Source organism: Lynx rufus, unplaced genomic scaffold, assembly GCF_022079265.1.
Source record: "Lynx rufus isolate CCGP_SWC_20201006 ecotype Redwood Valley unplaced genomic scaffold, mLynRuf1.p SCAF_9, whole genome shotgun sequence".
In the NCBI taxonomy this organism is placed as follows: domain Eukaryota; kingdom Metazoa; phylum Chordata; class Mammalia; order Carnivora; family Felidae; genus Lynx; species Lynx rufus.
In genome coordinates this window covers 74083451-74097810 of record NW_025814897.1, presented here as the reverse complement: position 1 = coordinate 74097810, position 14360 = coordinate 74083451, and the positions used below count along the sequence as shown (strand labels likewise).

The 14360-nt window shown below is 42.7% G+C and overlaps 1 protein-coding gene across 1 annotated transcript in view; it reads left to right on the top strand.

The window, feature by feature from the left end:
- SERGEF (secretion regulating guanine nucleotide exchange factor) overlaps positions 1–14360 on the top strand; it is a 238023-nt gene that overhangs the window by 124185 nt on the left and 99478 nt on the right.

Below are 14360 nucleotides of genomic sequence, written 5' to 3'. Positions count from 1 at the left end.
TTGAAGCCCGAATTGAGAACTTGAACTAAGGTATGACAGTGATAAAGGAGAAAAGTAAATGGTTGCAGACAATAAGGCAAGTGGAATTTCTAGGGCTGGTAGCTGATCAGCTGTCCATACAGTTAACAGGACGCATACTGTTTTGCTTCACCCTTATGTTTGTCTCTCTTGTCTTCTCCTACATGCAGTCCCTTTTTACTGTCAGAAGAGAGACCTGATGTTTGATTCTTGGTTGGCTCTGTTTACCCATCCTTCTTCCCACGCACCATTCCCCCTACAAGGCCCTTCTCCTTTTGGCTAACCCTCCCGTTGTCATTGCCTGATCAGTGTCCAGGGCATTCTTTCCATTTACATTTGGAAATCTGAGTGGCACCGCAAGCTAACTAAGAGGTGTCACTCAAGTTTCCATCTAGGGAACCTCCACTTCCCCTCTGCCTGGATAGTGCCATCATCTTTTCAGAGTGGTTACCTCGAGAGGAGTGACATAAAAGGTGACCTTCTTTGCTGAGTTACCTCTAAAGGAGGAAGAGGCAAGTATCTCCCTTGCAGTTTTAGAATAGAAGATCTTTAAATACAGTGGGAAAGAGCACGTAACTAATTCCCAAGAAGAGAAGAGGAAGCCTGATGTGAGGAGATTGAAATGCTCCAGCTTGGTGACACTTGGCACTGTCCTCTCCATGGTAGTGCTGACGAGTTTAATCTTTTATGGAATAGAATAGAACACTAGCATTGGAAGGGACCTTAGAATTCATCCAAATCATCCTCCTCATTGTGCAGATGAAGACTTTGAAGTCTCTAGGGGTGGTATGGTTTGCCCAAGGTCACAATTAGCTATGGCAGAACTGGGACCAAATCAAGGCCCTCTAGTTCAGTTCTTGTTTCACTAGTCCCATGAAAGTACTTTTTTTTTTTTTTTTTTTGTCCTAAGTTTGACAGTTTGACAGACTGGAGAATAAAGAACAGGCTCTTTTAATGATAGTATGATTTGATAGTCCCCCTTTTCCCAGGAGAAGGGAAGTAGCTTATCCAAAGTCACAGGGTGAGTGAAGGATAGAGGGGTCTCCAGACTTGTAGACTTTTGTTCTTTCTAGCACAGTCCAAGGTCTCACCCAGGGCCCAAGACTGGGACAGCTTGGCTCCAGTGACACTGAGCAGAATCATTCTTCAAATGCACCACAACCACAGTCAATTTCATAAGTTCAGAAAGACAATTTCTTTCTTTTTTCTTTTTTCCCTGTTTTTTTTTTTTTCTTATTTGATAAAAGTGTATGGCTGTGGAAATTACGTCAGTTTAATTAGGCTGCTTGACACAGTACTTTTCCACTGAATTTACTAGGAACTGGGAATTTGTTGTAGCAAACTGCACTGCAGGCTGCAGTATCTGATTGGCATGCCAGGAGCATCACTAGCGAACAGCTAAATAGAGATTGGGGAGAAAACTGGGTCAGGAAACAGGCCTCCTGTACCTGCAGCGGCTGTGCAAGGCGGCGCAGAGGCGGCAGGTGGCCACAGCATGGCACTGTCTCCCAGACGCTGAGCCACTGATCACCCTGCCCACCCCCCCAAGCTCTGCACTGCAGCCCCCCCCTCTTTCCTTTGCAGGTGATTGTTCCCGTAGCCATGTTGCCTTCTATTTCTCTACAGACTGTAAAGCTTTTATACCTGACAGCTCAGGAATGTCATTTTGTCAGTAAAAAAGTCAAAGATTGGTTCAGATGGAATCTTAAACCACCAGAATTCCAAATCATGGAGCAAGTCTCTTGGCTCTCCAGAGCAAGGTTTGTCAGGGGGCTGGAACTGGGTTTGAGAGTTCCATACAGTGATGAGGAAAGGGTTGCAATGTTCCCATTTGTTTCTTTCCAGTTTCTCCCCCCTGCCCTCACCCTCCAATTAATTATATGACATTAGTCTCTGAAAGTGTCAGTGCTGAGCACGAAAACAAATCAGGGGCTTCTAGAGGGAAGAGTAAGTGATTATATTAGAAGGGTCAGGGGGAGCTTCTTGAAGGCAGTGGCATTTGAGCTAGGCTTTGAGCAATGAATTGTGTCAAGATACGAATAAATGAGGGGAGGACTCTGGTGGCGACTGCTTTGTGGAGGCTAGAGACCTCCCCTGTCATCTGGGGCTAGAATCTGCACATTGGAGCTGACTGGAACCTGTACATCTAAGCTCTTGGTTTTATAGATGGGCAAGTGAAGGCATAGAGAACAAGAGACTGGAACAGAGGCCAGCCCAATGCTATTATAACCATACTATCTATGCCCAGTTATGTACTTGTCCTCATTTTGAATGGGACTCTCAGAACATCTACTTCCTCCTTTGGGATTTCACTTCTGTCATCTCCTTTCTGATTCCTTTCATGTGAACTCAGAGATGCCCAGTGGTCTCCACCTATAAATTACCACTTGGGAGGGAACATGGGTCCTGCTGGCACTGGATTCCTAGGTCACCCAGATCCCTGCTAGACAGTCATATCCCTTCCTTCCTCAGGCCAACCCACATTAAGCCAGGACTGGTTTTTCAGTAGGGCTGGTGCCTCCCCAAGAATGCTTGGTAGGAGTGGGTCTTGCCTCAGAGCGGGGGCTCGAATGCTCACAGAAAGAAAAGCTGAGTGTAGCAGGAATCCAGGCCATTGTACTTTTATGTTATTTTGTGAGAAAATTGGGCTTATTTTGACTGAAAATTGTTTTCAATGAAGTACACTTAAATTTACTGAAATTTGCTTTAAAGACAACTTTTGTTAGACCATTTAAATTCTGTACAGCATCTCTTTCCCTTTTGGGGAGAAATCAGAGGGTGGGAATAAAACAGTCTCCCTAGTAATTTTCCCTGAATCTTTTGGATGGTCTCAATTCAATATGAGGAATTCTGTCTTCAGACCAAGAACTGATGTTACAATTGAAATGCAGAAATGTATACCCATTTTCTGATAGACATACCAAAGTTTGCTAATCAGATGAACCATTTGTGCAGGATCTTTCAAAGCCAACTTGAAAGCCAACATGCTTTGGAAGATAGTTGACCATTGAAATGTCAAGTAGTCTCTGGCTTGAGCTAAGTGGAGTGAACAGAAGAACATGCTCAGCAGACATCAGACATTCTGGCTGTGAAATCAAGCTTTGATGGCCCTAGAAGTCAGGTGGCCAGAACAGATCCAGACTTCCTCAAAGCAGAGGTTCCCTTATATTATTTTACTTTATTTTATCTTATTTTATTTTGGGTTAGAGCATGTGGTTTTAGATGCCTTTAAATAATTTCCCTGGTCTTGGAAGGTATATTCTTCTGTAAATTAGTAGGCCTTGCATCTAGTTGGCATTTGCTGAAAGAGAGAAAGGGGAGAAGGGAAAGGAGGAAAGGAAAGATGAAATACTTCTCGGTGCTTAGGCAGGTTTCTACCCAGAGGCTGACACATTCATAGAAATTTCCATATATTCTCATTTTGAGGTCATACTAGGACTTGTCCCCAGAGTGAGCATCATCTGAACAGTTCATAGAAGTGGTTGGAATAGACAGAGAAAAGCTGGAGAGAGATTATAATTTGAAGTTTGTCAAGGGTCACCTATCTTCCTTGCAGAGTTACATAAAGGGAGGCAAAAGGCAGGGCTTCAGTTACAGTGGATGCCCGGGCATGATGGAAGCTCTCTGGATGGATAGTCTTTCCTGAACTTGTCCACCCCTGCCCATGGCCTCCTTGGTCAAGGATGCTTAAGAATGGTCTTTAGTCTTCAACCATTCATGTTGGCCATTGCCAAGGGCAGCTTGGAGAACCCATACTCTGTTCCCTGAGGACCGCCCCCCTCCCTGCTGCACTGGTTCAGGCTGTGGCCCATACTCTCATTTCCAGCAGTGGAAATGCTTTTCTGTTTCTTGGAGCCCTCATTAGCCCTCCCTAGGGAAGAAAGTATATGAGACACAAAACCGGGAAAGGGTCTAAAGCAGTGGACTTCTTACATTTTCTCCTCTTCCCTCTGCTTTGCTACTCTCTCAGCCCTTGAACACTTCCCTGAATGTACTTCCCTGGCCCTAGACACCCGCCCCCCTATTCTGATCATAGAGCAGATGTGGGCCGACTCCTGTGGTGCTGTGTGGTCATGCCTTCAAGGCCCGTAAGGCTGAGGTGAAGGAGGGGCTGTAGTGCTCACTGCTGATGGCTGTTGTCTGGTCCTTTACGATCGTCCATAGGACCTGGAGACTCCCTTTTCCTTCTCTCTCCATGACTGTCCTTGGTTCTGATGCAGGTTAGGAAGATCACACAGCTTCAGTGTACCTGAAATTCATTCCTTCCTTTCATATCCATCCATCCAGTTATCAAATCCTAGGATTCCACCCCTGCACTTTCCCACATGTCCATCCCCATCTACTCACTTCTGTTGTCACCTGAATGACTGCAGATAAGTTTCTCTTCCCAAAGCTCTGCTCTGGAAATGTCTGCCCTGGTTGTAGTTTCCACAGTACCAGCTTGCACTGCTTGCTGCCCAGGCCCCTCATCATTTACTTTTTGCATCTCAGGCTCTTCTATTAAATGTTCATTAAACGTTCTACGATCCATCCAGAGCAACCTTGTCAGAACAGAGAGCAAAAAAGCAAATATCTATCTTCTTTCTTGTCATTTCTCTCAGATGAATGAATTAAATATTTTTATTGCCTTGAAGATTAATTATCTTCTGTCCCTGGGCCAGCTTTAATATTCTAGCTGTATCTTCTTGTGACAGGGACCTGGCAATTGGAATTTCTGCCCTCACTCTAAATTTGTGCTTTTGCCAGATTTCTCCACATCTCCACACCATGCAGGCTTCTGCAGTGAGTTGCTGTCCAGGGGTTCTGAGAGAGCGATGTCTGACTTGAAGGATTTAGCTTAAGTACTAGATCGGAGATCTCAGCACTGCAAGACTTCCTGAAATATTCTGGTTCTTTCTGGCACGTGAGATACCGTTATTACACTTAAGAAATAAAACACTCAAGACCCAGAGTGTTCAAGTGACTAACCCAAGGTCACCCAGCTCATAAATTTTGGACCCTAATGCCAGACTAGATTTTAGGCTATAAATGCAGTTTATCGTGTCCATATAAGCCTTTATTTTATTTGGATAAAGTACCAACTCTCTGAATTTCTTTTGCAGGTAAGACAACTTGAGACCTGTTTTCTCAGTACTATGCCTTGTCAGTGTAGAGAAAGGCAGCCTAGAAGAAGTGACTTCCTCCCAAGCAGGTGATGTCTAGTGGGTAGGCAGACCTCCCTGTTTCTTGCTCCTCAGAGAACTCCTGGAGTCAGTGTGTGGGACACTTGGTCCTACATGATTCTTGTTCAGTGAATCCTTGTAGGCCCTCATGTACAAAAGGAAGTTTTTGTTTGTTTCTAAAGTGGTTTCTCAGTCCCTCAGGACCACCACGTGCTAACTCCTCATCTCTGCTTGTGTTCCACCTCAGGCTAAAAAAATTAACTTGTGTTCTTCCTGCATGTACTGCTCTCCCCAGGTTCTCCCCCTCCCAGCCCATCCCTCAGTTTTCCAGGTATTCCTCTGTCCTCCTCATTACCTAGGCTTGGAGCCCTCTGGGACTCAGCTTGATAGGTGTTCTCCAGTCATTTAGTCAGCACTCACCAACCCTGTCATTTTTTTCCTTGGGCCTGCCTTGGAAATCCAACCATTCCTGTGTGCTCCCTTGTGGCTGTCACCAGCCGCAGCCAGGTGTTTGTGCCCTCTTCCTCAGACCACTACAGCAGCCTCTTAGTGATCTCCTGGTCGTTAGTCCTTCATCCGTCATGCAGACTGGTAGAGTCTTAAGTATTGACCTACTTTTGAGTTTAAAACTCCCTTAAAACTACCAAGCCAAAACATTCCAGTTCCTTCATAATCTACCCTTCCATCCCCAGTATGAGTTATTCATACCAGTCACACTGAGCTACTCATGTCTCCTACATATTTGGTGATTCTTTGCTCATTTGTTCCTTCCTTCCTTCTCTCCCTCCTTCGATGAGAAAATATAATAACCTTTCTTTGCAAACTATAAAGCATGCAAGCTTTTATTTATTCAACAAGTACACTGCTAATGTGAAAGGGAAAAAAGGGGGCTTTGGATTTAGTGACTACCTATAGTGTGCCAATAATTTGCATATATTATCTTATCTAATCCTTTGATTTTCCTGTGAGTTGGGCTGAGTTATGTTCATATTACAGATGTGGAAATGGAGGCCCTGAGAAGAAAACATGTGCCCTTCTGCTAAGCTGTGGGCTTGGTGCTAGAGGTGGAGTGGTTGGTAGAAGCTGAAAATCTCTAGGCTGGCAGGAGGGATTGAGCAAATACATAAACAACTGTCATGGAAGAAAGTGCTGTTGTCCTAAGATCTGTAGATACAATGCTATAGAAATCCTGAGGATGGTGAAATTTCTTCTAGCTAGGAGATAGAGAAGACTTCATGGGGAAGGTAGATTTTCACTGAGTGCGAAGGATAGGCAGTAATTTGACCAAAAGAGGTGGGATGCCAGGACGGGAAAGGAGGGACAAGCATAGACAGAGTCACAGAGAGGGAAATGCCCTTGGTGTCATAAGAGATCATCAGTGAATGGTCCACTTTGGCTGGAACACAGAGATCTTGGTTGGGAGTGGGGGGAACGTAGCAGGCTATAAGGCTACAAAGGAGAGCTATAGCCCGTTCCCAGGTGGACTTAAATGTCTGGTGAGAAGACTCCAGCTTTGCTCTATAGGCACAGGGAAGACATGGGTAGGTTTTGAACAGGGAAGTTGCTACTCAAAGCTGAGGTTTAGAAAGGTTACCTTGGGCATCCAATGTATTGAAGAGAAGGGAAACAACAGAGAAAGGAAATAATTAGAAGCTATTATAATTTTCCAGTACAGATATTCTGAGGGTCTGAAATAACACAGTGGCAATGGGGATGGAGATGAGGGGCAACATGAGAGCAGAACCAGGGAGACAGGATTATAGAAATCGGTGGTTGGTAGGACCGATGAGTGAGATGGGGATTCCTAGGTGATTCTGAGGGAACTGTGAGGATGATGGCAGCAGCAACTAACAGAAAGAGGAAGGCCAGGAGGGAAAACAGATGTAGGGTTGGGAGGGATGGGGGGGTGGTAGGTGGTGTGTTCCGTTTTGTTCAGGTGTGATTTTAGGTGCACGGAATTGCCTGTTTTTGCATCTGTGCTGAGTGCTCTTCACCACGATTGCCACCATTCCTGATCCCCTCTGTCCTTCCTCTTTTTCAAGAGAACTTTTTGCTGTCTTTTACGGTCCAATTGAACGAAGCCCTCAAGGGGACCTTATCTTTGAATTTCTGATGCACTGTCGATGCCTCTCAGTATTTCCCAAGTCCAGTCTCCCCAGTGTGTGCCCCCACACACATAACTATACACGGAAAGGTGGGATGAGCATCTGGTGGTTACAGTTGACATAATGACAACGGTAGTTTGTGCTTGTTTGAACGTTTATAATAGGTGAAGCGCTTAGGATGGTCAGAAGCACGTTGCATTTCCCTGCCAGACCGCCCCAGGTAGGGTCACTGAACCACTGACTCAATAAGCTGAAAAGGTTATTAGGGAATAAATGTTAGGTTTTACTTTACTAATAAATGCAGTTGAAGACATTAGCACATAGCATATGGGAGAGTTAGGATGATTTGTAGCTGCCATAAAGAGGTAGACTCTGTTAGAAAGAATGGTCAAGTCTGAAAATATATTTCAAATGATATCAATGCTAAGATTGATGTTCTCTGGGTATTAAGAATAAAGACTCTTAGCATTGTACCTGGCACACAGCACTCAGTAAATGTTTGATTATATTACTACTGATGGAAAATTTGAAATTGTAGAAGGGAAGAAAAGCCATTGTTTAAGATGGGACCGGGGCGCCTGGGTGGCGCAGTCGGTTAAGCGTGCGACTTCAGCCAGGTCACGATCTCGCGGTCCGTGAGTTCGAGCCCCGCGTCGGGCTCTGGGCTGATGGCTCAGAGCCTGGAGCCTGTTTCCGATTCTGTGTCTCCCTCTCTCTCTACCCCTCGCCCGTTCATGCTCTGTCTCTCTCTGTCCCAAAAATAAATAAACGTTGAAAAAAAAATTAAAAAAAAAAAATAAGATGGGACCAACATTTTGATTAGTATGGAAATAAATGCAGTGCTTTTAAAGTGCCCTGTAGAAGTTTAAAGTTGTTGTTAGTTGATGAATATAAAAGTGTTTGTTTGCTCATAACATTATCATAGCTGACACTCTTAGAAAGGATCAAACTCAAAAAATTTTGGAAGAGTTGGTTTTCTCTTCTAATTTTTTTTTTCTTTAACGGAAGATAAAAGAGGTCTGGGGAAAAAAGATTGCTCCACCCTCTTGTTTCTCTGGGCCATCAGATCTCCAAATGGATAAAGGGGCAAGTGAACTAGCATATAAGTGTCTACTTTCTCCAAGGTACTAAATATAGGTAATTGAATTCAATCCTCATGATAGTCGTGTGAGGTTATTGCTTTAATTCCAGCTATGCAGATGAGGAAATTGAGGCTTACACAATCTTAGTAATTTGGCCAAGTTCACAAAACTAACAGGCAATAGGACCCGAAGTGAAGCCCGCTTTCACCCAGACTTTTGCAGCAGCCTCCTGACAGCCTGTGATGGAGAGCCTTGCTGTTGCATGTGGCAGAGGGCAGCAGCTTATGTTTACAGCTTCATACTAGAGCTGCTAGAACAAGTAATTCATTCAAAAATATTTGACCTCTGTTTTGCCTGAAGGCAGGGCCAGATTCCTGAGTTCCTCAGTCACCATTGCTGTCTGCTACTTATTTAAAAGTGTTAAATTATTTGGAATACTCAAGTCTCTCAGGATGGCCCTTCTATCAATGGGATGTATTGTTCCAAGGAACCAGACAAGAGAAATCTGTGTGGCATAGGTTTTTGAAAACTTGATTACTCCCCTTCAGACTGTGTGTTCTAAGATTTCAAACTTTTTTTTTATAGAACTTTTACTCACATTAGGAGCTAATGGGGACATCTGTCATGTTAGAGTGGCAGAGAAAGAAATGAACGTGCAGTGATATGTTTTGTGAGTGGGCCTCCTCAGCTCCAGTGCTGGACTGAGGGTTCAGGTGAGGCAGAAAAGTCAGACAGGAAGCAGCTGGCACCAGTCAACCCACTGACCCCAACCTCGGCTTTTTTTCACTATAAATTAGACTTGTCTATCTGCTCTATCACTATGAATTGGATTTGTTTTTCCTGGAGTCATACTAATGGAATCATATAGTATGTATTCTTTTGTGTCTGGTTTCTTTCATTCAACAGTGTTTCTGAGATTCATCCATGTTATATGTACCAGTAGATTGTTTCTTTTTTATTGAATAGTATTCCATTGTATGATGTACTGCAGCGTGTTTATCCATTTACCCATTGCATTAGTTTTCTCTTGCTGCGTAACAAATTACCACAAACTTAGTGGCTTCAAATAGCATCTCTTTATTAGTTCATAGTTCTATAGGTCAGAAGTCTGGGTGGGCTAAGCTAGGTTTTCTGCTTAGGATTTCACAAAGCCAACATCAACTTATCAGCTGGGCTGGATTCTTATGCAGAGACTCTAAGAAGAATCTGCTTCTAAACTCATATAGCTTGTTGGAAGATTTCAGTTCCTGTGGTTAGAGGACTTAAGGGCCGTTTCCTTGCTGGTTGTTGACTGGAGGCTGCTCTCAGCAATTAGTTGCTGCTCCCCAGTCTTTGCATACAGCCCCTCTATCTTCAAAGCCAGTTACAGTGCCTCCAGTCCTTTTTGGGCTCCAAATCTTGCTGGATTCTTCTGCCATCAGCTGGAAAAAACTCTGTTTCTAAAGGGTCTGCATGATTAAATTTGACCCATCTGGAGATAGCCCTTCCATTTTTTTGGTAGACTTTCATTTATAGAATGGCCTTTCTGATACGAAGCTGTATTTTGACATTTTAAGTATTTCTATCCATTGATCCTCATTCTGCAATCTCATTCTGCAACCTGATTCCCTTTCTCCCTGTGCTGTGGCCCTTGTACTATCCAAGTTTTCTCTTCTCCAGGTTGAAAACACTCACTTTTCCTCTTTATTTCTTACATGACATGTCGCAGCAGAACAGTAAGTGTGCTTTCTTGGAATCACACGTGTGATTGGATTGAAATTCGGCTATGCCACCTACTAAGTATGATGTTGGACCAGTTAATATCTCTGAACCTTGATTTCCTTATCTATGCATGCTTAATGGAATTACTTCACAGATTACATGGGCTAATGCATGCAAAGCTCTTAAGCACCTTCCCTGTCACATTATAGACACCCAGTATATGTTAGCCAATATTATTCCATCCATATTGTTACCCTTTCCCCAATTTGTTCTCTTTCTTCTGGATGTGATCTATTCTGTCAGTGACTCTGCCTGAATCGTACAAGTGCCTTTAAGAGGTTTATAGTCCTTTACTCAATAATTCCACTTTAGAAAATTTATGCCAAGGAAATAATCAGATGTAGGCAACGGTTTTTGTTCCAGAATGTTCATCTCAACACAATTTATAATGACAAAATATTGAAAGCAATCTAAGTATCCAACAGTAGGAAAAAAATGAAATTAGGGTACATTTCTATGATGCTACCAAGCCATAAAATCACAATTTCAATGTAAGTAATGACATAGGAAACATTATGTTAAATACAAAAGTCATGATATAAAACCAAATATATAGCATGACCTCAACTGTGTTTCTGAAATTATATATATTTTATTCACACAGAAATATTAGTAGGGAAAAGAGTGGAAGGAAATACACCACATGTTCGTAGGTGGTGGGATTATAGGTGTTTTAAAATTTTCCTCATTATGTGTTTTTTTTTTTTGCCATAACTGTGTATTACTTTTATAAACTGAAAAAATATGAATAAACTTTATTTAAAAATTATTTTGTGTGTGTTGTCCACCACAGAACCTCATAATCCATAACTTTGTCTTGAACCAAAAAAGGTGTAGAGTCACATCGTAGATCAAGAAGTTGCCTCTGATGGTCACTTAGCTGGGAGCCGGAGTGAAGGCAGTGGGAGTCTAGCAAGCTGCCCCTGGGGACAGGCCAGCAGCGCTCATTAGACTGCTGACTTGTGGGGCTTCACTGGCAGGCTGGGTCACGTGACACCAGTTGCTGGAGATGCAGTCGTCATTGTTAGTACTGTGCTCATTGTTACGCTGCACGTACTTGTTATGATAAGCTTTGATCACTCTGTCACATCTTGTTTGCATTCTTGACTTTTTAATTCCAGAAAGAACACAGCTTTAGGATACGGGCCTCTAGATTTTGTTTTGTTTTATTCTAATCAAAAAAGCAAAAGCGATCCGTTATGTGAGGAGCTCCACCTGGCCTCTTGGTCAGGGGCCACGTTCAGGTGCTCTGACCCCATGCCTAGCAATGGACCAGCCAAGCTCTGCTGTGTCTCTGTAGTAAAGAATACGATTCCTGGGCCTTGTATACAAATGGCTCAGGGTCAGCCTGTCGGCTTGTTTTTTACTGTTACTATTATTGGGGATAGAATCAAGATAGGAGGGGCTGTGCCCTCTCCCTCCACACAGTAGGGGTTCACTTTGTAATTGTTTCCATCCTGAGGTATCACTCAGAGGCTTTTCCTCAGGCCTTGTGGGAATATATCTGTCTTGTTTTGGGAGTCATTCTGTTTCTCCACTGACTCAAATTCTCAACATCTAAAGGATAATCTGGTTTCTGAATTCAATGGTTATTTACAGGGCTCCAAGCATTCAGAAGACTCTGATAAGGAGCTGAGAAAATTCAAGAATAAATCCAGCGTCATTCATCTAGCATTTTCCGAGTACCTGCTCTGTGCTGGACTCTGAGGCAAGAGCTGTGGGAGAGAAGTACACGGATGAGTGACTTCAGCAAGCATGTGTTTAGGACCTACTATGTGCTCACTGTGTGAGCCAATGAGGAAAGAGATCAATGAGACACAGTCCTCATGTTTAAGAAAGTTATAATCTGTATAATCTGGGAAGAGACACACATGTGAACCACTTAATAATAGGAAGATTAAGTGCTATTTCTCTAGCAGAGCTATAACTGCTCCCTTCTGATGTGGCCTAGCCACTGACTAGCTATATGTTTTTAGTCAAAATATTTAACCACTCTGTTCCTCAGGTAATCTATCAAATGAAGGTATAGTGAGTTAATTCACATAAAGTGCCTAGAATGGGATTTAGTCATCAGTAAATGTTAGCAATCTTTCTTGTTCTCCTTTTCTCCTCCCTCCCTCCTTCCCAAGGATGAATGGTAAAGGTTCCCTGCCCCGAGGGGACAGCAAGAGCCAGGCATGATGAGATAGTGGGATGCTGTGCATGGGGTCTGATGAGGCTGGCATACAAGTGTTTGTGGATGATTCTACTGGGGAAAGAGGCTGGAGAACCCCACTAGGTCCAAACCATGGAGGATCTTCAGTACTAGACAAAGGAATTTGGACGTGGGCAATGGAGAGCAAAATAGTCCATGTGTACTTCAGGAAGAGCATTTTGGCAGAGTAAGGAGAGATTGGGGAGGGTAGGGGGCACCAAGGAAGCTGCTGCAGCATTTCAGGCAAGAGCTAAGACCCAGACCATTTCTCTGACTCTTTCAGTGTGACAGAGGCTGAGGAAGAGACTTAATTCTCTTTCTGTGTGCCTGCCTGTGGGTTTCTTCCTGAAGGAACATTGGTTTGAGTGACAGTTTATCCCATGTGTGCATATGTGTCCTCTGTCTCTTTCTTCTGTGAAGATTTAACATTAATGGAATACTATTATCTAATGTACAGAGTGTCTTCGTAGTTTTCCAGTTGTCCCAGTGATGTCTTTGATGGAAATTTTTTACTTTAATCCAGGGCCCAACCCAGGATCATATATTGCATTTAGTTGTCCTATCTTTTTGCTTCCTTTAATCTGAGATAGCTTGTCTTTATCTTTTATGGCATTGATATTTTTTAAGAGTATAGGACAGTTGTTTTGTATAATGGCTCTCAGTTTGTTTTTTTCTGATTTTTCCTCATGATTGGATTTCACATAGGCACTTTGGGCAGGAATGCTAAATAAGTGATGTGTCTTTAATGCATTGCACAAAGAGACACCTGATGTCAGTTTATCCCATTATTAGCGATGCTGACTTAGATCGCTTGGGTAAGTTGGCGTCCGCCTCATTTCTCTGCTACAAAGTTACCACTTCTCCCTTGTTAATTAAGAAGTAGTCTGTGAAGAGATACTTGGAAACTATAGGGGCGCCTGGGTGGCGCAGTCGGTTAAGCGTCGGACTTCAGCCAGGTCACGATCTCGCGGTCCGTGAGTTCGAGCCCCGCGTCAGGCTCTGGGCTGATGGCTCAGAGCCTGGAGCCTGTTTCCGATTCTGTGTCTCCCTCTCTCTTTGCCCCTCCCCCGTTCATGCTCTGTCTCTCTCTGTCCCAAAATAAAAAAAAAAAAAAAATTAAAAAAAAAAACGTTGAAAAAAAAAAAAGAAGTAGTCTGTGAAGAGATACTTGGAAACTATGTAAATATTCCATTCCTCTTCAGATTTTTGCCCTGTAATTTTAACATCCATTCATGATTCTTGCCTGAATTAACTATTACTATTGCAAAATTATTTTCTTTCCCAATTATTCCTTTTATGTGTACTACTTTTGACATTGTACTCGAAGGAAGAGCTTTCCCTGCTCCATATTTATTTATTATTCAGGAAGTACTTATGAATTTTTATTTTGTTCAGTGAGTTATAATCTACTACTGTCATTATTCATTCTGATATTCAAATTCTCCCTGGTTTAGCCAGTGGAAAACCCTTCAGGAAAACCTGGCTCCTAGTATCCTTTTGACATCTCCCTGTCATTTTTTGATCACTTCCTTACTTCCTGGCACAAATAGATGTTCCAGGCTCAAATTGTTCTTTCCCTGTCCCAATCCTGGAAACAGCCACTTCTCCAGGAGTTCTGATTCTTTTTAGTCAAATAGTATTTAAAAGCCAAGATTGGTGTACCAAGTGAACTCACTGCTGCTGAGATGTCATTGCTTCTAGGAAATTTCATATTTGTTGAACTCAGTGCGTGTGCGTGTGTGTATAAAACTGTGAGTTCATACTGATACCTTTCATTTGAATCCAATGTCCACAGGGTTTCTCTTTGCTATGTTTTATTCTGTATTTGTATTTCCTTTATCTACAGTGAAAACTCTGGTTCCCAGCAACATTAACATATTTTCTCAGTAGCATGGTCCTACAATACATCCAAAATGCTTTCAGAATTGATACATGTGTTCTACTATAAAAAAAAAAAAAGAATCTACTAAGTAAAGTTAAAGATCTTTTTTACAGCTCTTTTTGTTTTTAAATAGTTATTTAAAGAACTTTAAAAGTT